The sequence below is a fragment of the Anabrus simplex genome, chromosome 13, assembly GCF_040414725.1.
Source record: "Anabrus simplex isolate iqAnaSimp1 chromosome 13, ASM4041472v1, whole genome shotgun sequence".
Lineage (NCBI taxonomy): Eukaryota > Metazoa > Arthropoda > Insecta > Orthoptera > Tettigoniidae > Anabrus > Anabrus simplex.
In genome coordinates, this window is record NC_090277.1 from 104,792,973 (window position 1) to 104,816,608 (window position 23,636).

The 23,636-nt window shown below is 38.8% G+C and overlaps 1 protein-coding gene across 7 annotated transcripts in view; it reads right to left on the reverse strand.

Moving 5' to 3' along the window:
- LOC136885071 (cGMP-dependent protein kinase, isozyme 1) overlaps positions 1-23,636 on the reverse strand; it is a 235,945-nt gene that overhangs the window by 182,221 nt on the left and 30,088 nt on the right. For 2 of the 7 annotated variants that reach the window (XM_067157485.2, XM_067157482.2), the window contains exon 2: positions 11,583-11,637. The exons of the other annotated variants lie outside the window; for them this stretch is intronic. The gene's annotated coding sequence lies outside the window, so the exon portion shown is untranslated. The remainder of the gene's footprint in view (positions 1-11,582; positions 11,638-23,636) is intronic. 7 annotated transcript variants of the gene reach the window in all.

A 23,636-nucleotide genomic window follows, 5' to 3' on the forward strand; every position in this document is an offset into this window, starting at 1 on the left:
TTTCGTTTCCATTCAGTTGGCAGTATTACCGGAACCGCGAGAGCTCCCTCCTTACTCCTCCTCCCCGTACAAAGAAATTTCGCAAAAAGGTCCGCGGACTATAATATATACAGTATACAAGAAGATATACGGTACTATTGGCCAAGGTCTGCTCTTCTCCACATACACACAGCCCATTTGTTGCAATGTATAGTTCGTATCCCTTCAGTTGCACAACAGAAGACCTGGTTAAAGCGAAGCCAATTACACTTGATGTCGCAAGGTTTTGGGCTCACATGGTTTAATGTGGCTCTTCGTCACTGAAGAATTTATATTATGTTTTATCTTCTTTCCTCATATTTAATTTAAAACTTATGTAAGCTTCTGACACGATATAAATGAATTGGCCAATGACAGTATTCGTTACAACCTAATTTCGGCCGGAACGCGCCGGAACGACGTTGGTTGAAAAGGGGGCAAAATGTGGGCATTTGCGTTCCGCCACCTAACATTTTAGATTTTAAGTACTGGTTACAACCCACAACTTATTATTCTTAGTTTTGTAACAGGGGAAGTGCCTTTGGTCCTGTGTCGAAGGCCGTACTGGCTACTGAAGGTGAATAAAAAAAAAAAATTGGTCATTCAGATAGACAGAATATTTGATAAAATGGTTTCCTGAAACTCTTTCAAGATTACATTAATTGATTGGGTAGAAGTCGCTAGTTTTGTCGCTAGTCGCTAAAACTTAAAATTCAGTCGTTTTCAATGTTTACAAGTCGCTAAATTTAGAGACGAAATCGCCAAATTGACAACACTGGGTGTGATGATGCTTGTTGTTTAAAAGGGCCATCGGTCCCTAATGGTACGAAATGTAATAACAATTTAATTGCTAAGTCAGTAGCTGAATACGGCGATTAGGTAACAAGAATGAAGGCACATGCGCTGCGGTTAACAGATTAACATCAAATATGCGGAGCTGGAAAGCAGTGTTATGCTGAGGATGAAATGTTGATTTTAAGAGGTCTGAATAATATAGCGCAGGTCTGATGGTCATGAGTAAAGAAGTGTATGTAAGAAGTAAGATAGAGGATTTTAGAATAAGTTAGTCATAGGGGGGTGCTCACGTGAGGATTGGTTCCCACCCGTGTGAGCGTCCACATAGTAGACTTTGTATATCATTTTATTTATTTGTTTATTTATTTATTTATTTATTTATTTATTTATTTATTTATTTATTTATTTTTAATTCGTTAGGGCCATCTATGGACCACGGTGCTTGTGTTTTAGCTGTTTCTTGAAGTCATCGTCGTTGTTTGCCACAATTGGTGTTCTTAGCGGCTGGTTTGGCAGCTGTTTTCTTGTTGGTACCTCGAGCTTTCCTGATGGCCCAGTAGTCCTTCATTTTCCGGCTAAATTCAATCTTACGTTCCTCAGACCATTTCCTGGTCTCGTCTTTTGGTCTGTGGGTAACTTCTGTGAGGGATGTTACAAAGGATTTAGTTTTAAGAGTTGAATGATAGTTACTCCGATCAGCTATGTCGTTTTGATTTATGTGGAGTTCCGAAAGGTCCTTCTCCACTTGCTTCATCCACACGAACCCAGTAGCTTTGCCCTTGTTAGCAGCCTTGAAGATCCTATGAGATAATCTATTTGAGTCCATTCTGGATAGGTGTCCGTAAAAAGCCAGTCGCCTTCTTCTGATGGCATCTATGAGATTTTCTTGGTGTTTATATAGCTCACGATTTGGTTGATACCATCGGCTTCCATCTGGTAAAATTCTTGGTCCCACTATCCGTCTCAGGAACTTTCTTTCTTGTACCTCGAGGGCTCTTAGTGGGGTCTTCTTAGTTAAATATAGACACTCTGCTGCATAGAGGACTGACGGTCTGATTACTGCATTGTAGTGTCTTAGTTTGACATTCATCGACAGATTTTTTGAAGCATACAGCTTTCTACAGGCATGGTAAGCCTTATCTAGTTTGAGTCTCCTGTGTTCAAGAGCCATTGTTTCGCTGAGGTCCTCTGAGAACCATTCCCCAAGGTACTTTACACTTTTGACTCTCTTGATGTAGATATTATCACTGACTCTCATCTTTCCAGGGGCATCTTTGATGTTAGTAACAAACTCGGTCTTTCCTATGTTGATCAAAAGACCCGTTTTAGCCGCTATTGAGTGCAGTGTTTGGAGCTGAGTAGTAGCCTCCTGTATGTCATTTATTTATTTATTTATTTATTTATTTATTTATTTATTTATTTATTTATTTATTTATTTATTCCAAAGGTTGTTGACAAAGGTGAATAGACTGAGGTCGAGAGGGAGAGAGAGAGCGCCTGGGGTGCTGGATTCCAGCGCGCGGGTGGCCTGTAATCAAACGGAATGATGAGGATATAGCTTTGTCTACTGTGTAGAGGGTCGGACGTGCCGTTCCAGGGACGGCGGCTCCTTTTTATTCTTCACCAGGGGGGGGGGGCGGCACGACCGGTCAGTGAGGTAGTTATAAGGGTGGCGCTCACATGTGGATTGGTTTCCCGCCTATGTGAGGGTTCACATAGTAGATTTAGTTTATTTTTATGTTTTTAGGGTGGCGCTTGCTTGTGGCCCGGTTATCCGCGTGAGCGTCCACATTGTAGACTTAGTTTATTTTTATTTTGCGTCCACATGGTAGATTTAGTTCATTTGTTTACCTTTTTCTCTTTGTAACGTGAACATGTATTTGGGCCGAAAGCCTGTAATGTTCTTCAATGAATACTGTACTATAATCATGACGAATATAATAACAAGTGTGATGACTCAACCGTTATAGCGTGGTAGTTTGTGGACCCGCCACTGGGAGCACTGCGAACGACAGTGTCCAACACGTGCTTCAGTAGACCGGCAATGCCATGTGTAGGAAAGTGCTGGAGATGTTATTGTGCGAGATATTTCAAGTCAATAAGTTGAATTTTCTTTGCTTTCAGTTCCTAAACTCAGTTCATTGTGTGTTGTGCACTTAAAGCACATATGTTATGTGGCTTGATTAAATTAATAGTTCAACATGTCGTACTGTTTTGTGCCTGGCTGTAAGTCAGGCTATGCTAGAGTAGTTAATGGTATTAAGATTCTTTTCACCACCGAAGGATATAAATAAATTTGAAAAATGGGCCAGAGCTGTTCCACGAAAGGATACTGTGTTAATGAGTAATAGTAGAATTTGTCAAGTTCATTTCTCTGATGATTTCATAGTAAAATCAGATAATTTTATAATGAATGGTGAAAAAGTGGTTATGTCTCCTGTGAGATGGAAATTACGTCCAGGAGCGGTGTCTCACATTTTCCCTAATTTTCCGAAATACCTTTCAAGTGTGAAACTTCCAACAGGAAAAAGAATCTAGACACCACTAGGAAAAGAAGAAACAAGATTGAAGATGGGAGTGCATCAGCTAATGGAAAATTAAAAGGTCAATCTAATGTTGAACAAAATTTGAGTTATCCTATTGTGCTTTCTGATGCCCAAAAGACCTTTTCATCACCGTTCGTTTTAGATTCTAGTCGATACATTTTGAAGTTTTAATTTTAATTTACATTTTGCTGCACCTCGTACCATTAGGGGCCGATGACCTAGCGGTTATGCCCCTTTAAACAACAATCATCATCTTTCTAATACCTATTTCAGTGTTCGAAGTGAGTACATTTCTTTTCGTAAGAAAGGTCTTCCTTGCTCGTTCTAGTCTGCATGTTATTTTGTCCTTCTGCCATCGTTAGTTATTATTTTACTACCCAAGTAACAATATTCATATACTTCCTTCTAAGTTTATTAAGTGTTCGCCCTGTGCCCCTTCTCTACGTGACAATAATCAAAGTACATTTTCAGTTCTCTCCGAAGTAACAGACTACGGTTCAAGCAATAATGAAGTGTTTTTAACACGCCCTTCGAAAACTATATGCGACATTCTTTTCCAAGCCGAGAAAATAATTCGTGAAAAACTGAACTCAAAATCGATGTGGGGAGAAATATTTTTTGATTGTATCGATTCTATAGACAAAATTTCAGTTGATCCTTCAGCAGTTCGCTGTTGTCTTCAACATGTTATGGATATAATCCCCACTTGTTTATCATTATCTGAAGTGCCGATTTTTCTTCAGTATGAAAGAAATCCGGTGATATTTACAATCTCGAACATCCGCCAAATATTCACGCAAGCTTTCGAAAGTCCATTAACCGAAAAACTGAGTTGGTGTTTGTTTTAATATGCTGGGAGTTGTGTGTTATTATTGTATATGTACACTCGAGTAACTTGTGCTTTTCGCAACATGTGATGAAGGTCGTAGATCTTTATTTCCGTGTATGATATTTTTGCATTCTTCTCTGCCGTGGTATTTTAATTGCAATCTCTCAATTTTTTTTAATAAAATACAGTGTATATACTTATCAGTTACGGGGTAATACGTTTCCTGTGTCACCATTCCTAAGACCAGCTGATCGGTTATGTGGAGCTACCACACTCTAGCGCTGCCTGGCGGGGCGCGCTTGAACTCGTTGAGTCATCACACTTGGTTCTTATATTCGTCATGCTATAATGACAATTTAAAGGTCCGAAACTCGTCCACTGACCAGAATTCAAAACGTAATGATGAAGAATGAATGGATGAATATGAATTTAAAGTAATCAGCGGATCCAACACACAACATTGGAAGATAAAAATAATTCCAAAATTACCGGTAATCCATTGACTATAATTTAAAAAAAGAGACGATGAACAATGATTATGAACTTGAAACAATTAGTGGATTCGACCCAAATTGCCCCACCTTCCCACAAACTTCAAAACAATGGTATTGTGTATACTGACTTCCAAAGAACAAACCCGAATCGATGATGCTTGTTTTCTGAAGGGAACCAAAATGCAAGTCAACGGCCCCTCATAATGGTACTTATCGCTAGGAAAAGAACCATGGTATTTCTCATGTAGCGGTACTAATCATAAGTAACATAGACTTACGGTGTTCCAAACATTCTGGTACTGCGCACAGGTAACGCAGACCTATGGTGTTTTTTTCACATTACGGCGCCACTCATAGGCAACACAAACTCATGGTGTTCCTCACATAGCTGTACTAATCACAGGGACTCGTACTATCCCGTGGTGTTCCTCTCTCAGTGGATACTAAGCACAGGCAACGTATCAATCAATCAATCAATCAATCAATCAATCAATCAATCAATCAATCAATCAATCAATCAATCAATCAATCAATCAATCAATCAATCAATCAATCAACCAATCAATCAATCAATCAATCAATCAATCAATCAATCAATCAATCAATCAATCAATCAATCAATCAATCAATCAATCAATCAATCACTACTGATCTGCATTTAGGGCAGTCGCCAAGGTGTCAGATTCCCTATCTGTTGTTTTCCTAGCCTTTTAATATGATCGCAAAGAAATTGGAAAATTATTGAACATCTCCCTTGGAAGTTATTCCAATCCCTAACTCCCCTTCCTATAAACGAATATTTGCCCCAATTTGTCCTCTTGAATTCCAACTTTATCTTCATATTGTGATCTTTCCTACTTTTAAAGACACCACTCAAACTTATTCGTCTACTGATGTCCTCCCACGCCATCTCTCCTCTGACAGGTCGGAACATACCATTTAATCGAGCAGCTCGTCTCCTTTCTCCCAAATCTTCCCAGCCCAAATTTTACAACATTTTTGTAACGCTACTCTTTTGTCGGAAATCACCCAGAACAAATCGAGCTGTTTTTCTTTGGATTTTTTCCAGTTCTTGAATCAAGTAATCCTGGTGAGGGTCCCATACACTGGAACCATACTCTAGTTGGGGTCTTACTAGAGACTTATATGCCCTCTCCTTTATATCTTTACTACAACCCCTAAATACCCTCATAACCATGTGCAGAGATCTGTACCCTTTATTAACTATCATATTTGTGTGATTGTCCCAATTAAGGTCTTTTCTTATATTAACACCTAGGTACTTACAATGATCCCCAAAAGGAACTTTCACCCCATCAACGCAGTAATTAAAACTGAAAGGACTTTTCCTATTTGTGAAACTCACAACCTGACTTTTAACCCCGTTTATCATCATACAATTGTCCACCGTTCATCTCACAACACTATCGAGGTCACCCTGCAACTGCTCACAATCTTGTAACTTATTTATTACTCTGTACAGAATAACATAATCTGCAAACAGCCTTATCTCTGATTCCACTTCTTTACACATATCATTTATATATATAAGAAAACATAAAGGTCCAATAATACTGCCTTGAGGAATTCCCCTCTTAATTATTACAGGGTCAGATAAAGCTTCGCCTACTCTAATTCTCTGAGTTCTATATTCTAGAAATATAGCCACCCATTCAGTCACTCTTTTCTCTAGTCCAATTGCACTCATTTTTGCCAGTAGTCTTCCATGATCTACCCTATCAAATGCCTTAGATAGGTCAATCGCAATACAGTCCATTTGGCTTCCTGAATCCAGGATATCTGCTATATCTTGCTGAAATCCTACAAGTTGAGCTTCAGTCGAATAACCTTTCCTAAACCCAAACTGCCTTCTGTCAAACCAGTTATTAATTTCGCAAACATGCCTACTATAATCAGAAAGAATTCTTTCCCAAAGCTTACATACAATGCATGTCAAACTGACTGGCCTGTAATTTTCAGCTTTATGTCTATCACCCTTTCCTTTATACACAGGGGCTACTATAGCAACTCTCCATTCATTTGGTATAGCTCCTTCAAACAAACAATAATCAATTAAGTATTTCAGATATGGTACTATATCCCAACGCATTGCCTTTAGTATATCCCCAGAAATCTTATCAATTCCAGCTGCTTTTCTAGTTTTCAACTTTTGTATCTTACTGTAAATGTCATTGTTATCATATGTAAATGTTAATACTTCTTTAGTGTAATCACATCCCTTATCTCGACATTATCCTTTTAACCAACAATCTTTACATACTGCTGACTGAATACTTCTGCCTTTTGAAGATCCTCGCATACACACTCCCCTTGTTCATTAATGATTCCTGTAATGTCCTCCTTTGAACCTGTTTCTGCCTTAAAGTACCTATACATGCTCTTCCATTTTTCACTAAAATTTGTATGACCACCAATTATGCTTGCCATCATGCCACGTAAGCCCGTGGTGTTCCGTATATAGTGGTTCTAATCACGGGTACTGTGAAACCCATACTGATTCACCCTCTGCTACTACTAATAATAATCTAGCATACTGTAGTGGTACTACTCGCAAGTAAAGGCGACCCACGGTGCTGCTCGCGTGATGGTACTAATTACAAGTAGTCTTATGGTTCTAATACAATCATCCCTTGGTCGCCCCTTTTAGTCGCCTCTTACGACAAGCAGGGGATACCGTGTGTATATTCTTCGCCTGTATCCCCCACCCACAGGGGCTGTGTGTTTGGTCCGCGAGAGCTATTTTATTTCGCTCAAGTCCGCCGGCAAGCCGGTTAGAACCCCCCTATCGTTCACCTGGGATGCGCCAAGTGGGAGTATCACATCTCCCACTACTACGCCAGCGCAGCAGGTTCGTCGGATTATAGAACTGACAAATTATAACAATTAATTGGAAGTCGCTGCGATTTAAGGCAAATTCTATTATATAGGCCTACTATTTACGTTACTATTACAAGGACTAAAGTCTACTACTTTTTCTGCTTTGAGGGAAACTTCAAATTTAGGATTACCAATTAGCCGAGTCTCAGATGAGCGTACATCTAAACGTTTTTTTCAAGAAAAAGGACCCTGTTCACATGGTCCATCATGACTGTGATTCCCATTTGCGGCAGTCCTACATCGTAGGCTAACACATCAAGTGATATCAGCTATTATCAAGCAATGAAACAGCAGTGTCATGATCATAATCAGATCTTTGACATGCATGTTTCAACACAGGCCTGAGACGTCGAGCAGAACATTGGCAATAGACTGAAACTGGGCTTGTCTTTTCATGATGCAACCGTTTGAGGTGAACGACATTTAGGATGGAGTCTTTCATTGGTGGGAGTATTTAGTAATATAGAACGAATGAAACAAAGAGAATTCTCAATGTAGACCTTGAAACTCTGAATTAGTATTTCAGAAGTGAAAAGGATGCTCGACAGAATAAGAAGCTACTGAGGTAAAGAGATTCAGTATAAAGATAAGGAATTCAGTAACAAAAAATGGTTAGAGTGAAGGATATTGCGAATTAGACGATTATGGCAGAATGTGGAAAATAAAAGGACACAGTTGGAATTTTTTTAAATGATACAGAATATGACAATAAGGAGAGAAAGACTTTCTGACAGGGAAGTGAGAGCAATGATGTGCTGGCTGATGGGAATTTATAAAAATAAGGGTCAGAGAGAGAGAGAGAGAGAGAGAGAGAGAGAGAGAGAGAGAGAACACAAATCAGTGTCTACTCTGTGGAGAAGAAATGGAAGAAGTGCTAAGAGTTTCTAGAGCAACCGCAGCAATGGGAGTAAAATATCTGAAAAGTGAATATAAAATAAAAATACTACGCGCAAGTAAAAGCGATCCAGGGTGTTCCCTGCGTTATGGTACTAATTACAAGTAGTCTCATGGTTCTAATTTGATCATCCCTTGGTCGCCCCTTTTAGTCGCCTCTTACGACAGGCAGGGGATACCGTGGGTGTATTCTTCGCCTGGTCCCCCCCCCACAGGGGGTTGAAGAAAGGAAATGTCGAAAATGACAGAGATTACGGGTGAATGTGTGTGTGTGTGGGTGTGTGTCTTCAGCATAGCTCTCAACCAAATTAGATACTCATATAACTTACTATCTGGAAAAATTACTGTAGCGACAAGAAACCCCTAGCACCCCCAAAGGAAGGGGGTGAAATGTATAAATCCGAAAAATGACCGATATACACGCAGGTGAAGCCGCGGGCACTTGCTAGTCAATTATATTTAGTGTAGTAATGGTCAAATAATTATAAGAGGAAAAGATAATGTATGTATCAAACTTTAATGAATTGCAATAAAACAGTGCTCTCTCTCTCTCTCTCTCTCTCTCTCTCTCTCTCTCTAGTTTCAGGCAATTCAGGAACTGGGGAATGGGAGTACTCTATTCTATTCTATTCTAGTATTTCAGAACGCGGCCTTTGATTTCCACCACCAGTAATCACCCTGTAGATGGAGGCGGTAGAATCAATCAATCCATCCATTAATCTGCGTATAGGGCAGTCGCCCAGGTGGGAAATTCCCTATCCATTGTTTACTTAGATTTTTCCTTAAACATTTTCAAAGAAATTGGAAATTTATCGTCGGAATGAATAACACGGACGGTAGAGCGCTGGCCTTCTGAGACCAACTTCGCAGGTTCGATCCTGGTTCAATCCGGTGGTATTTGAATGTGCTCAAACACGTCAGCCTTCTGTCACTAGATTTACTGGCACATAAGATAACTCCTGCGGGTCAAAATTTCGACACCTTGGCGTCTCCGAAAACAGTAAAAGTAGTTAGTAGAACGTAAAATCTTTTTATTTATTTATTTATTTATTTATTTATTTATTTATTTATTTAGTTAGTTAGTTAGTTAGTTAGTTAGTTAGTTAGTTTGTTTCGACCCATAAAGGATCACATAAAGCAAATTACGATATGTTGTTATTTTTCTTGTTTATCCAGAATTATTTCATCAAACCATTATTATTATTATTATTATTATTATTATTATTATTATTATTATTATTATTATTATTATTATTATGCGTGTTTGTTTGTTTGTTTGTTTGTCTGTCCAACTCTGTCCCGTTTCACTTACGAGGTCGGGTATGAGGTGAGATGAATCTATCGTGGTGGACTTTTATGACCGAATGCCCTTCCTGACGTCAACCTCATCAGAGGAGTTAATGATATGAAATGAATGACGTGATAGATGATAGTAGGAAGGGAGAGGGTAAAACCCGGTGCCGGCACATAGCCTACTCCTGTCGAATAGCATCAAGGCGTCTGCTCAAGGCTTAATGTCTCCATCCGACGGACGAATCACCATCAACAACGTCATATGCCCTCACTCTATATGAGCACTGCGGGGAGGTTTGGAATTTAATGCAGGATTTTGGCACGCATTCTGGTGATTAGAACTTGTATGCCACCAATTCCCCTACCCTGCCGGCCAACATTCGGAAGGTGAAAATGTTTCCGGCCAACGGGATTCGAACCAGCTAACCTCGGTGTCAGACCGTTTAGACTTCAACGCCTTAACGATCATAGCCACCAGGTGGACTTCTTCTTCTTCTTCTTCTTCTTCTTCTTCTTCTTCTTCTTCTTCTTCTTCTTCTTCTTCTATGAAATTTGTCCAATATATCATTTGATAATGTATTCCAATCCCTTCCTCCTCGTCCTATAGATTAATATTTGCGCCAATTTGTCTTCTTGAATTCCAACTTTATCTTCATACTAGCATTTGTATCCGTTCTTTGCGTGGGAATCTGCAATGGAATACATGTTTCCTTCATGAATTTAGGCGAAGTAACATGGCTCTTTTCATGGCTTCGGCAGCCGGCACAATTCCTATCCTCGCCGCTAGATGGGGCTTCATTCACTCCATTCCTGACCCGGTCGAATGACCGGAAACAGGCTGTGGATTTTCATTATTATTATTATTATTATTATTATTATTATTATTATTATTATTATTATTATTATTATTATTATTATTATTATTATTATTATTATTAGTTGCTTTACGTCGCACCGATACAGATAGGTCTTATGGCGACGATGAGGCAGGAAATTGTTAGGAGTGGGGAAGGAAGCGGCCATGGCCTTAATTAAGGTAGACTACAGCCCCAGCATTTGTTTGATGTGAAAATGGGAAACCACGGAAAACAATCTTCAGGGCTGCCGACAGTGGGGTTCGAACTCACTGTCTCCCGAATACTGAAGCGTAAGATACGTAGGTGCTATAATACGAAAGTGATAACACGGAAACTATAATACTGTGGCGACAGAGAACTGCTAATTGGTTGAAATTTCTGATATTCTTATACAGGATTAGTTATTTGAACCATGAGATAAACAATCATAGGAAATCAATATTGAAAAGTTGGTCGCTGTGGCTATTTCTAGCCCGGTGCAGCCCTTGTAAGGCAGACCCTCCGATGAAGGTGGGCGGCATCTGCCATGTGTAGGTAACTGCGTGTTATTGTGGTGGACGATAGTTGTTACCTTAATAAGATGTAGGATATTGGTTTTAAGAATTTTTCCTTTTATTGTATCTAATATACTTCATCTTAATTTAATCTCATCACTCATCATTCTTGTATTATTATTAATTTAATTTGTATTAAATCTAATTAGTGTAAAGTAATAAAATGTAATATACGCACGTATATTTTAGTGCCTGGTTATATGGAAGAGAAGGCCTGAAGGCCTTAATCTTACCACGTAAAATAAAACATAACATACTAAATTAAACTAAACTAAACCCTCACGCCGTATGATATTCAGTTTTTTTCTCGACATACCGTTTAATTTCTATAACTTGCATTTCGTACTATTAAAAAAACAATTTTCTTACTTAAGAAAGTTAACGTGAAGGCTGACATTACTCACTTCAGGTCAGGTGGTCGTTAGATGTGACTCCACTGTCTTTACTCCAACAAGTGAACTGTAGAAAAGACGAGAAATTGTTAGTTATAGACGCTAGTGTAAAAACATTTAATAACCCCAGAGAAGCCTAAAGCAGTCCTGATGTAAACAGTATATTAAATCTGAAGGACAAGTGGAATAATCAATGCCTTCATGAAGGAGGCCTCAGTTTAAACAACTGTTAATCATAGAGATCCATCGTGGGGTGAGGTAAGTTTTTATGGAAGAGAGACACACATCTTCAAAAGAAATGTAGGAACACGTGAAGCAATCCTGATTTGACGTCTGAGTTTAGGAAATCGAATGAAAAGACACGCACGTGGCATTTGTACTACTACTCCCCTGAAGCGGGAGGCGGGCCTCTTAGACGTCATCTCTCAGACCGGGAGGTTTGTTACGGAGGTGAGACGGTTGGCGGCCGTGGCCTATACTAGGAACTGTCCCGGCAGGAGAATGCAAAACCACTCTCAGGACAGCCGATGGCAGGGATCCATTCTGGTGAACTCTGGGGCCCATACTATGGACATTTCGATTAATTATTTTATTTCAATTACTTTATTAAGTTATTTGAGTTAATTTTTTTATTCATATATCATATATAGATTTGAAATGTCGCCCAAGCCTGAGGCGATTAAGAATTTTACTTTATTAATATTTTATTATTGTAATCATACTTCAGTTTCGATACATCAAAGGAAAAACAAAACCTATCGACACACGTCAGTCAGATAAGACGTCATTCGACCGGGTCAGGAATGGAATGAATGATGTCCCTATCTATCAGCGGGGGTAGGGATTGTGCCGGGGGACACTCCTCTGGGGCAATAATTAATAACTGACAGATGAAATGAAATGATGTTGGAGAGTGTTGTTGGAATGAAAGATGACAGAGAAAACCGGAGTACCCGGAGAAAAACCTGTCCCGCCTCTGCTTTGTCCAGCACAACTCTCGCATGGAGTGACCGTAATTTGAACGAGCCGCCTGAGCCACGGAGTCTCTACGTCATTAGACAATCATCGACATCAAAGTACAAAAGCAATTAAAACGTATTTCAGTGAATAATTAAATAATTTTAAATAAACACATTACCTTAAGGTGGACACGGTATTGGAGAGGTAGTACAAAATGCAAATAAATAAATAAATAAATAAATAAATAAATAAATAAATAAATAAATAAATAAATAAATAAATAAATAAATAAATAAATAAATAAATAAATAAATAAATAAATAAATAAATAAATAAATAAATAAATCGAAAACGAAAATAATGGAGTGGAGTTGAACGAAGTCAGGTGATGGAGGAAATATTAGATTATCAATCAATCAATCAATCAATCAATCAATCAATCAATCAATCAATCAATCAATCAATCAATCAATCAATCAATCAATCAATCAATCAATCAATCAATCAATCAATCAATCAATCAATCAATCAATCAATCAATCAATCAATCAATCAATCAATCAATCAATCAATCACTACTGATTTGCATTTAGGGCAGTCGCCCAGGTGGCAGATTCCCTATCTGTTGTTTCCCTAGCCTTTTCTTAAATGATTGCAAAGAAATTGGAAATTTATAGAACATCTCCCTTGGTAAGTTATTCCAATCCCTAACTCCCCTTCCTATAAACGAATATTTGCCCCAATTTGTCCTCCTGAATTCTAGCTTTATCTTCATGTTGTAACTGTACGAGTGTATAACTTGCAATTTTAGGTTAGGAAATTTTCATAAAATAATTTTTAATATAAAGTAGTAAATATGTTGTGAGTTTTGAATTGAGATGTAAGAACATTATATTATAAGAAGGATTTGGTAGTAGGGAATTATGTATCTATGTTTCTATATATTGGTGTAACCATAATTTGTGTATGAATCTGCACATGGCATAGCAGTGAAGTTTATGCAACCGGAAAAACAGCTACTATGTCGGTAAAGACAGTTGAAGGTGGTTTAAAGTGTTGCAACATGTGGATTTTGGCGGACGCTGTACTGCATGGAGCGAGTCTCTATACTGCATATGTGAGTTTATTGGTATTATTGTGCATGACTAGAGGCATGATTTTTTCGCATTAACGATAAACGCGACAAAAAATATTTTGAAGCGACTTTGTGATATCTTTACGAATCATATGTTTCTGGTTAAGAAAATATGGATATTATGTTCGCGAATTAAAGCGATAAGGCCATTTTAAAGCGAATTTCAATTATTTCGCGATAAGCGCGATATTACAGCGAAATCTGTAGTGAATAACGAACTTGACATTTTGTTTCAAGATTATGTATGAAAAGAAAAGGAAGAGCGAACAAAGATTCATCAACAGGAAAGATGTTATCATGGCTTCAAAGAAAACGGGTTGGGTCCAGGTTTCTTGCCAAACGAAATGTTTGGAATGTTGTTCGTGTGGGGGCTGGTAATCCCACCCCAGCCTGACTCCGCACGGCATTGTGCAATCCTGTAATCCCTAATGACGTTTACAAGCAGCACAATTGACTGGTATAATTCGACTTCGTGGTCAGGTAAAATTAAGAAAGTGATCACAGCAGTGGCGTATCCTGGAATCTCCACTGAGGCATGCAACTAGTAACCATGCAGTTAACACAATGTATTAAGTAAATTTCAATTCTACTCACCCTAATTACATGTAGGTGAACTCGAGCCAAACAGTTTTACTGTGTTTCTGGGTTGAACGTGCGTACACAATTCTTGTTTTCTGTTTTTAAATTTACGAGCGTCCGCCTCTGTGGTGTAGTGGTTAGTGTGATTAGCCACCCCCGGAGGCCCGGGTTCGATTCCCGGCTCTGCCACGAAATTTGAAAAGTGGTACGAGGGCTGGAACGGGGTCCACTCAGCCTCGGGTGGTCAACTGAATAGAGGTGGGTTCGATTCCCACCTCAGCCATCCTCGAAGTGGTTTCCGTGGTTTCCCACTACTCCTCCACTACTACTACTTTCAGGCCACGGCCGCTTCCTTCCCTCTTCCTTGTCTATCCCTTCCAATCTTCCCATCCCCCGCAAGGCCCCTGTTCAGCATAGCAGGTGAGGCAGCCTGGGTGAGGTACTGGTCATCCTCCCCAGTTGTATCCCCCGACCCAGAGTCTGAAGCTCCAGTACACTGCCCTTGAGGCGGTAGAGGAGGGATCACTCGCTGAGTCCGAGGGAAAAGCCAACCCTGGAGGGTAAGCAGATTAAAAAGAAGAAGAAATTTACGAGGGAAAGTAGAGGTCTCCCGGCTTTAACTATTTGAATCTTTTCATCAAACGAACGGCCAGTAAATGGCTTTTCAAACTGACTTACAATTATATCCGTTTTAGACTCATCCATCGTTAATACCACATGTGCGCAAAATATAATAAAACACCGAAAACACAATGAATTAACTCATTAGTTAGCCACAACTCAAGCACTGGAGGTAAGTCACCCCAGTGGCATTGGTCAGTTTCGTCACGTTGGGTTCTCGCTGGGGGGTAATCTGCGGGTCCCGTTCGCTGTAAAGATGCCGACTTTCTCCAAGTTGCTAACAGATGGCAGAGGGTAGCACGGGTATGGGGTGACAAATTCTGACCAAGTTTCAATTGCAGCGACATCGTTCGGAGGGTTTCAGAACTACGTCTGCCACCGAATGCAATTTTAAGAGTGAATGCCTTACATCCTTAACTCCTCCATTTGCTGTCTCCTTCTTCCTAGAGTGGAGTAGACGGCGAGACTACACCAGCACCACACGTAGTCAAGCAACGGAACTAGTACAGTTGCGCGGACCTTTTGAACTTCTGAGAGATGAAATCGTTAATATTTGACTTGAAACAACCTAAAATCGTACATCAGACAGTTCTTTGTGTGATCATAACGCATGCAATGAATGCCTTGCATTCAAGGAGAATACGCCCCTGGATCACAGACAGTAGCGAAGAGGGTCGCTCGACAAGTGTTACGGTGCACAGCAGAGCTAAACAGTTTGCGAGTGAAGGTTTATACGTTTCGGAAAGCAATATTTTAATGCGTAGATTTTGTAATGTTCGTATCGAGTGGGAGAAAAGAGATACTGTCTCAAAACATTGTTTTAAAAATAAGGAACATTCAGAACGTAAATTTAGCACTCCAACAGTGAAACGGCAGGCAACAATAGAACTCCCATTAGATATGCAAAAGAAAGCTAAGAGTGAAAAAATAGAATTTATTCACGAAACAACAGCGATGCTACTCAAAGCCAACAGCCCGCTGGAGAAGGTAGATGACCCTGCAGTCCGGAAATGGCTTCAAAAGTATGTACCAGGTATATACAGTCCATCACTTAAACCTCCACAATCAACGCTCAGTGATAGTAAGACTAGGTTTTCTCTTTCTGATGAAGATTTTTCTTTTTTCTATTGATTAGTATTTGGAGACCTTCCCACAGCCAACCAACTAAGGAAACAATAATTAAATTTAGAATTTCATTAAAGCGAAATTAAAGCGATACGGCAATGTCTATTTCGCGAAATAACACGAAAATAAGTATCCTTCTCGCGAAATCGTTCAAAAATTAATGCGAAAAAATCATGCCTCTATGCATGACTGTTAAGCCGGCTTTATATTTACGAGTAACTCTTATACGAGTAGGCTACTCGGACTGACTCGGATAAGAAATCGTAAATGTAAACGATGACTCGTACGTACTCGTAGTTCGTATACGAATAGCAATCAAAGTAGAGAGGCTTCCGACTTGCATCCGAGTTAGACTGTTTTAAAAATGGCGGAGACTAAATACTGCACGATGTCTTGTGAAAATCTGGAGGAGTTCATTAAGAGCGGAGTGCCTGTGGAATGTTAAGTGCTCTCAATATCGGGACATCAATGCGAGAAATAAGGCCTATGAAGTTAAACATAACTACGGATCTAGTTAAAAAGAAAATCAACAACTTTTGGAATGAACAAGGAAATAGTTGAGGCTGATACACGCGTCAAGAATTCTAATGATTTGAAGCTATCTCCAGTAGCTAAAAATCTGAGTCACTGCCAGTTGCAGCTGAGAATTGATACAACTTCTCATCTGAGTGTTTTCTTTGGGGATATGAGGGGCAACCTAGAAAAAATTAATTACTAATAATATGCCAGTATTTAGCATATCGGTACCGGTATTATAAAAGTCATTTCGTCCACTTACCAAAAGGTACAACATTTCAAATGTACTAAAATCCATCCTTAAGAAGTCTCTATAACCATCTCCTCCCTCGTTTAATAAATCAACTAGTAAATGTTCCTGTATTCCAAAAACGGGTCTTTTCTTCAAGGATTCTTTAACCCAAAAGCTCCTGACTTTTTTCGCTTCATTCTGTTGTCTTGTTTTAAAACACAACAGCAAGATACCAGCCATAGCAAGACATTTTCGTCTGCTTGGAGCCATATTGAAAACTGTACTCTTATACGAGTAAGCACCATAAATGTAAACGCGTTTCCTACTCGTATACGAGTTACTCGTAAATGTAAAGCCGGCTACAGTTGCTGATTATTGCTATTGAGGTTACTGTTGACGACAATTGATACCGCGAAGTGGGTGTTGCACGAGCATTTTACGGGAGCTTTATTACTGTACAATTACGGAGTCAAGAGTGCACTGCTCGTTAATGGACATTCCCAGTGAGCGATTGGTGGAAGATGCTGCACAGTGATGTTTTATAAGACTATGGATTTTTCCTTGCCAAGGAAATGCACATTGTGGGCAGCCTTTATATGTGCAGTGTGGAGGTAATATGTGGTTCACAGAACTAATTACAACTTGGTGAAATATAGCCTAATTGTTCATTACCTGCTTATTCTTGGAAGAATACCACATGCTTGTTGTTATTTATCGTGCAGAGAGGCTTTATAAACTTACGCGAGAATGGAACTGGGGTCATTATTCTTTTTACAATGTCCGATGTGCATTCAGATTCAGTAACCAGTATGGACTCAGTGTGTGAACAGTTTTCATTTATACTTATTTCGCTGCAGTTCTCTTCGCTTCACGTAATTTGATAGTTTCTTCGCAAACACCTGACTTGACATTGTACGTAGCTAAGATTTGATTTGATTTCACCCAGCATGCTGATGTGTCTATGTTAATACCTCATACAGTGACATTACTTGGTATTCTCGAACAGTGATGGTACTTCTTATTCAATGTATATACGAGGTCAAAATGGGACGAAGATCTCGCACTTCCGAACTGTCAGTAATAGGCTAAGCAGTCTGTAATCTGGATAAAGATGAGGGGAATTGGTGCAGTGTTTCCTGGGTGGTGATGTTTTGGAGCAACCAACCAACCTATAAATGGTTGTGGCAATTGGAAAGGCTCAGAGGTCAAGATTTAAGAAGTGAGCGTTGTGTTACGTCAGGGATGCACTTAGCAAATAACTAGTTTCAAATCATAACGCTAGTTGAAGCACCTTGTCCTCACTAATTAATATGTTGAGTGAAAATAATATGTGTTTGAATCTATTATAAAGGATACCAGATGAGGTACGTATGTACAGTGTAAATTTTAAAGTGAGTGGTACAGAATTATATATTATGTTGTTTGTGAAATGGGCAAGATGGAAATGTAACTGTATATTGCGAGTAATGTTAGAATTTTTGATAAACTTTAATTCTCAGTAAATTTCATAGTTGAACGTATGATAACTTTTACTCATGGAGTGAAAACCTGGCATGTTATCTAAATTTAATTTCAGGGGTAAACAGTAACATGTATGGTTATATAGCAAGTTTGGAGCATCGTCAGTCTGATGACCGTCGCCTTGGGAGGGGGAGTTCTGTCATGCTCTATGAGTCAATTATTCCTGTAAATTGTTTGCAGGTGGCGCACAATTTCGTTATTTATGCTTTATCCTAGTGACTATTTATTTATGTAGTATTTTCTGTTTCGCCAAGCTGTTACAATATTGTGATCTTTCCTACTTTTAAAGACCCACTCAAAATTATTCGTGTAGTGATGTCATTCCACGCCATCACTCCACTGACAGCCCGGAACATATCACTTAGTCGAGCAGCTCGTCTCCTTTCTCCCAAGTCTTCCCAGCCTAAAATTTGCAACATTTTTGTAACGCTACTCTTTTGTCGGAAATCACCCAGAACAAATCGAGCTGCTTTTCTTTGGATTTTTTTTCCAGTTCTTGAATCAAGTAATCCTAGTGAGGGTCCCATACACTGTAACCATACTCTAGTTGGGGTCTTACCAGAGACTTATGTGCCCTCTCTTTTACATCCTAACTACAACCCCTAAACACCCTCATAACCATGTGCAGAGATCTGTAGCCTTTATTTACAACCCCATTTATGTGATTACCCCAATGAAGATATTTCCTTATATTAACACCTAGATACTTACAATGATCCCCAAAAAGAATTTTCACCCCAGCAATGCAGTAATTAAATCTGAGAGGACTTTTCCTTTTGTGAAACAAATAGGATTAGGAAATGAAGTCTTTAAAAGAAGTAGATCGGTATTGTTACTTCGCTAGTGGAATAACTAATGTTGGCAGAAATAATGAGGACATAACATGCTGACTAGAACAAGCAAGGAAGGACGTGACCTTGCTAACTCATGCATTTTGGAAAAGAAAAGTGTCAAACGCCTCCAGATGATATGCGCAGGCGCGCAACAGAACCAATATGAATAAGAAACTCCAACTTAGTTTTTAAACACTGCCAAGCCAAGAAAAAGCTCGTACGTTATATAATGATGAACACAAATGAGAAGCAGCAGCCGGTAAAAATAACTGGATGTTTTTAGTTTATTCAGTTAATCACTGAACTGCTGAACTGATAGTAATGGGTTGGTCTGTGAGTCGTGACTTTTCTAAGTGAAAATTTTGCGTGAAAAACAAAATGATTTGGCAATGTGTTTTATGTTATTCGATAGAGAATTATGTACTCTACAAAATAGCGTGTTTTTTATACCGGTATAAGTTTTGTTCGTTTTGTTGTTACCACAAAGACGCAGACACGAAATGTTGTCAGTTGTGTTCACTACTATATTTACAAATTATATATACATGTTGTACACACACGCAGTAATAAACTGCCATCTTGAACAAAACACCACTACTACTACTCCATTAGCATGTCAACAGAATCACAATATGAGTTCACGACTTTCACTAGCAACTCTCGTGAACAACTCCACTCAATTCTCAAGACTGCCTCTTTATATACATTGCCAGGCCAGGCTTCTAGAAAAATATGACACAGCATGTTTTCTCGTAATTTCGAGAGTCTTCAATAACCTATTTATAAATGGATCGAATGTTCGATTAACGTCTAGCGACAAAGTGCGTTGGTCTGGACTATTACAGTGGTGTTGCACAACAATACACTGGGTTTATACGTCATATATACAGGCAATAATAAATTATATACTATTAATTACGTGTTCTTACATCAAATAAACTCTTATTAATATACACACAAGCAAACGTGTCGTAATATAACCTCACGTATAATACACAAATAATAAGACCACGATTTATACCAAATAAAGTCCGGACAAAACTACATAAATAATAATACTAATAGATGTAAAAACTTGATAGCCACACCTCACAAGTCATAATAATAATAATCAACATCGAACTCGATGTTTCCATTAATTACCCATGGTTTAGAGAATTGTTTCCAAGTTATACTAGTCCATTACACTTGCATCAGTTTCAGGTTCTTAAAATGGAGTGTCGACCTGAACTCTTGGATCATAAGGGAAAAAACCGAACCGTTCAAGTCAACTGAATGAAAATGTCGAAAACATAATGACTTTCCTCTCCACGGACATGACAGAAATAATTGGAAAAACTGTTGAAAAACTCCTCAGTCAACAACACAGGTCAACAGTAATAAACGAAGGTCCCAAAAGGCCAGCACCAGCAATCCCACAACAGCTACAAATAGCTGACGCCACACAAAACCTCGAAACTCAACACAACAAGAAGAAACCTCAACAACTTCTCAACAATATGAGAACAACGAAACAACGGGAGACGAAGAAAGAAAATATGCAGAGGCAGTGAAAAGAAAGGACGAGAATCCGCGTCACCCCAAGGCAACAATAGGCACGATGCAACCAGCCGAAGCAGAATTACAGGCGGAAACCAAACATACAAGGTTCTACAATGTCGGCAAGGTACATAAATATACCACCAAAGAGAAAACAGAAAGACATCTACACAATCACCAGTGTAACTGAATGTGAAGAATTACAAACGAAGGGCTACCCCAAGGCATTTCGCATAGGCATACTATTTACAGATCTCGCGAAGGTGGAAAAAGCTGATTTCTGGCCCGTTATCGATTTCGACGATCCAAAGGGGCACGCTTCGATTTATAATATACTCCTCTGGAATGTCGAAGGTTTAAGAAATGCCCTCAACATGATAACTTAATAACCAGACAAGATAATTATATTAATTTTAACAGAAACTTTCTTGACAGACAACATGGACCTTCAAGAATTCTATGCAACCCATACACTAACTGTATAAAAAGATTCAGGCAGACCATCGGGAGGGGTTTCCTGCTTTTACAAACCACGCCTAGGAAAAATCAAGAAAGTATTCAATGAAGAAAATATCGTAACAGTACCGGTACACACGGAACAGATCACAATAGCAGGACTGTAGCTGTCAACCGATACTTCCCTAGAGGATGTGATAGAAACTATAATGGAAATAACAAAGCAGCTAATACATCAAGAAATATAATAATATCGGGCGATTTCAACTCCAGAATACATCTTCAAAATCAGCGGAAAGAGATTCTAATGCCGACAGTGTAAGAAGAAGGTTTCAACTAATCAACAGGGCAAAATATAAAACTTACCTCGCACCAAATGGAAGCAGTACTATATATATCTCATCTTTTACAGCGGCCAACAGATGAAAATCATAGATTACAATCTAGACAACCTTAAAACAATAGTCCCGTTAAGAGCACGCTGTCCAGCATCGGTAAAAATGAAAATCTTAACTACCACACAAGTCAATACACAAACATACTACAATGGAACAAGAAAACTAGACGAAGTGAAGCTCTCTACAGCCTTGGAACAAATACCGACTATCCAACAATATTTGAGAAATAATCAACAAGACACTGGAAAACATCATTCTAGACGCAGATATACCATGCAAAAATAGAAAACCCCAAATATGGTTCGATACTCAATGTTTTCAAGTAACATACCGAACTATACAACGTATATGGAACGCAAGACAGACTAATATACAAGAAGATCTAAAAAAATACTCTTCGGCGAGAAGAAAGTACAAAGACCTCCTTCAGGAGAAGAAGACAAATCACATTGAAACAAAAGCTAAAAAGCTTGCAGAAGAAGCTGCTCGAGACCCTTTTGTCACACTAAGCAAAAGGAAATATCAACAATATAGATATGCAGACTTGGGCCACCCATTTTTCCCAAACATTGAACACCACTGGTAGCCAAATGGCATGTGTTATACAAATTTATGACAATGAAAATATTAATTCTCAAGTATTTACTAAGGAAAACGTGGCAGAAGTTTTTAATCAACCAAAAACAAAAAAATCTGCAGGCACTGTTCACATATTTAACGAACACATAAAGCAAACTGCAGATCTATTCCTGGACATTTGGGCGAACTTATTAAATAAGTGCGTAAAAGTTGGAAACATCCCTGATAGTTGGAGAAAATCGACGATCAAAGTCCTGTACAAAGACAAAGGTGATTCATAAGATCCAAATTCATACAGAGGTGTCGCACTTGAAAGCAATATAATGAAAATACTCACCAAGTTATTAGCAAACAAACTAACTGAAAAACTGGACAGCAAAATGCCAGAGGAACAATTCTGTTTTCGCAAAGGTAGAAGCACACTCCACGCAGTAACAAACTTGCTTGACGACACAGAAGAATCTTGAAGACGTCCAAAAGGAAAGCTCTACTGGGTATTTATTGACTATACAAAAGCCTTTGATCTCCTAGACAGGGAAAGGTTATTGCAGAAGCTTGAACAAGCTCTTGGAAACGCACACCCCCTGGTTAAATTATTAAGAAATATTCTAGCATATAACAATGTAGTTCTTAATGACTCCACATCAAGTTCGTCTGAGATCATCCAAACAAACGGAGTCTTACAGGGAGACCCCATCAGCCCGTTGATGTTTAACATCGCAACCTCCGGCATTATGAAAGCAATCGAGGGAACGACATACGTATCACTCTACGTATACGCAGACGACGTGGTTCTGGTTTCAAAAAACAAAGAAGACCTTCAGACGGGACTGGACAACATATCCCACCCGTGCAGATACTAACAGCTTAAGAATTAACGATAAGAAAACTGTATAATTGATCTTCAGAAAGAGGAAAATAGCAGGAAAGGATGGAATAACTCACAAAAATCAACCATTAGGAATAGTGAACACATTTAAATACCTAAGCATTACTCTCGTTGTAACTTCAAAGACGCACTCACGAAATGCTGTCAATTGTGTACAGTTTTATTTACAAATTATATACACACACACTAATAACTGCCCTCTTAAACAAAACCCTGCTACGAAGAATAAGAATAAGAAGTCTGCAATACTTGCATGTCAACCAAATACCAACCCAACAAAGTTCACATACTTGACTTCAAGCACTCTGCTAACGACTTCCACTACAAGTCTCGTTACAAACTCAACTACCAAGACTGCCTCTTTATATACATTACCTGGCCAGGCTTCTAGAAGAATATGACACAACATGTTTCTCGTAATTTCGAGAGTCTCCAAGAGCCTATTTACAATGAAAGGAATTTTCTACACAATTCCAATGGCAATATGCGTTGTTCTGGACTATTACATTGCGTTGCACAATATTACGCTGGATTTATACATCATATTTACAGGTAATAATGCATATATACTATTAATTACGTGTTCTTACATTAAATAAACTCATATTCATATACATACAGAAGATGTTTCATGACATAACCTCACAAATAATACGATCACGATTTATACCAAATTAAGTCCG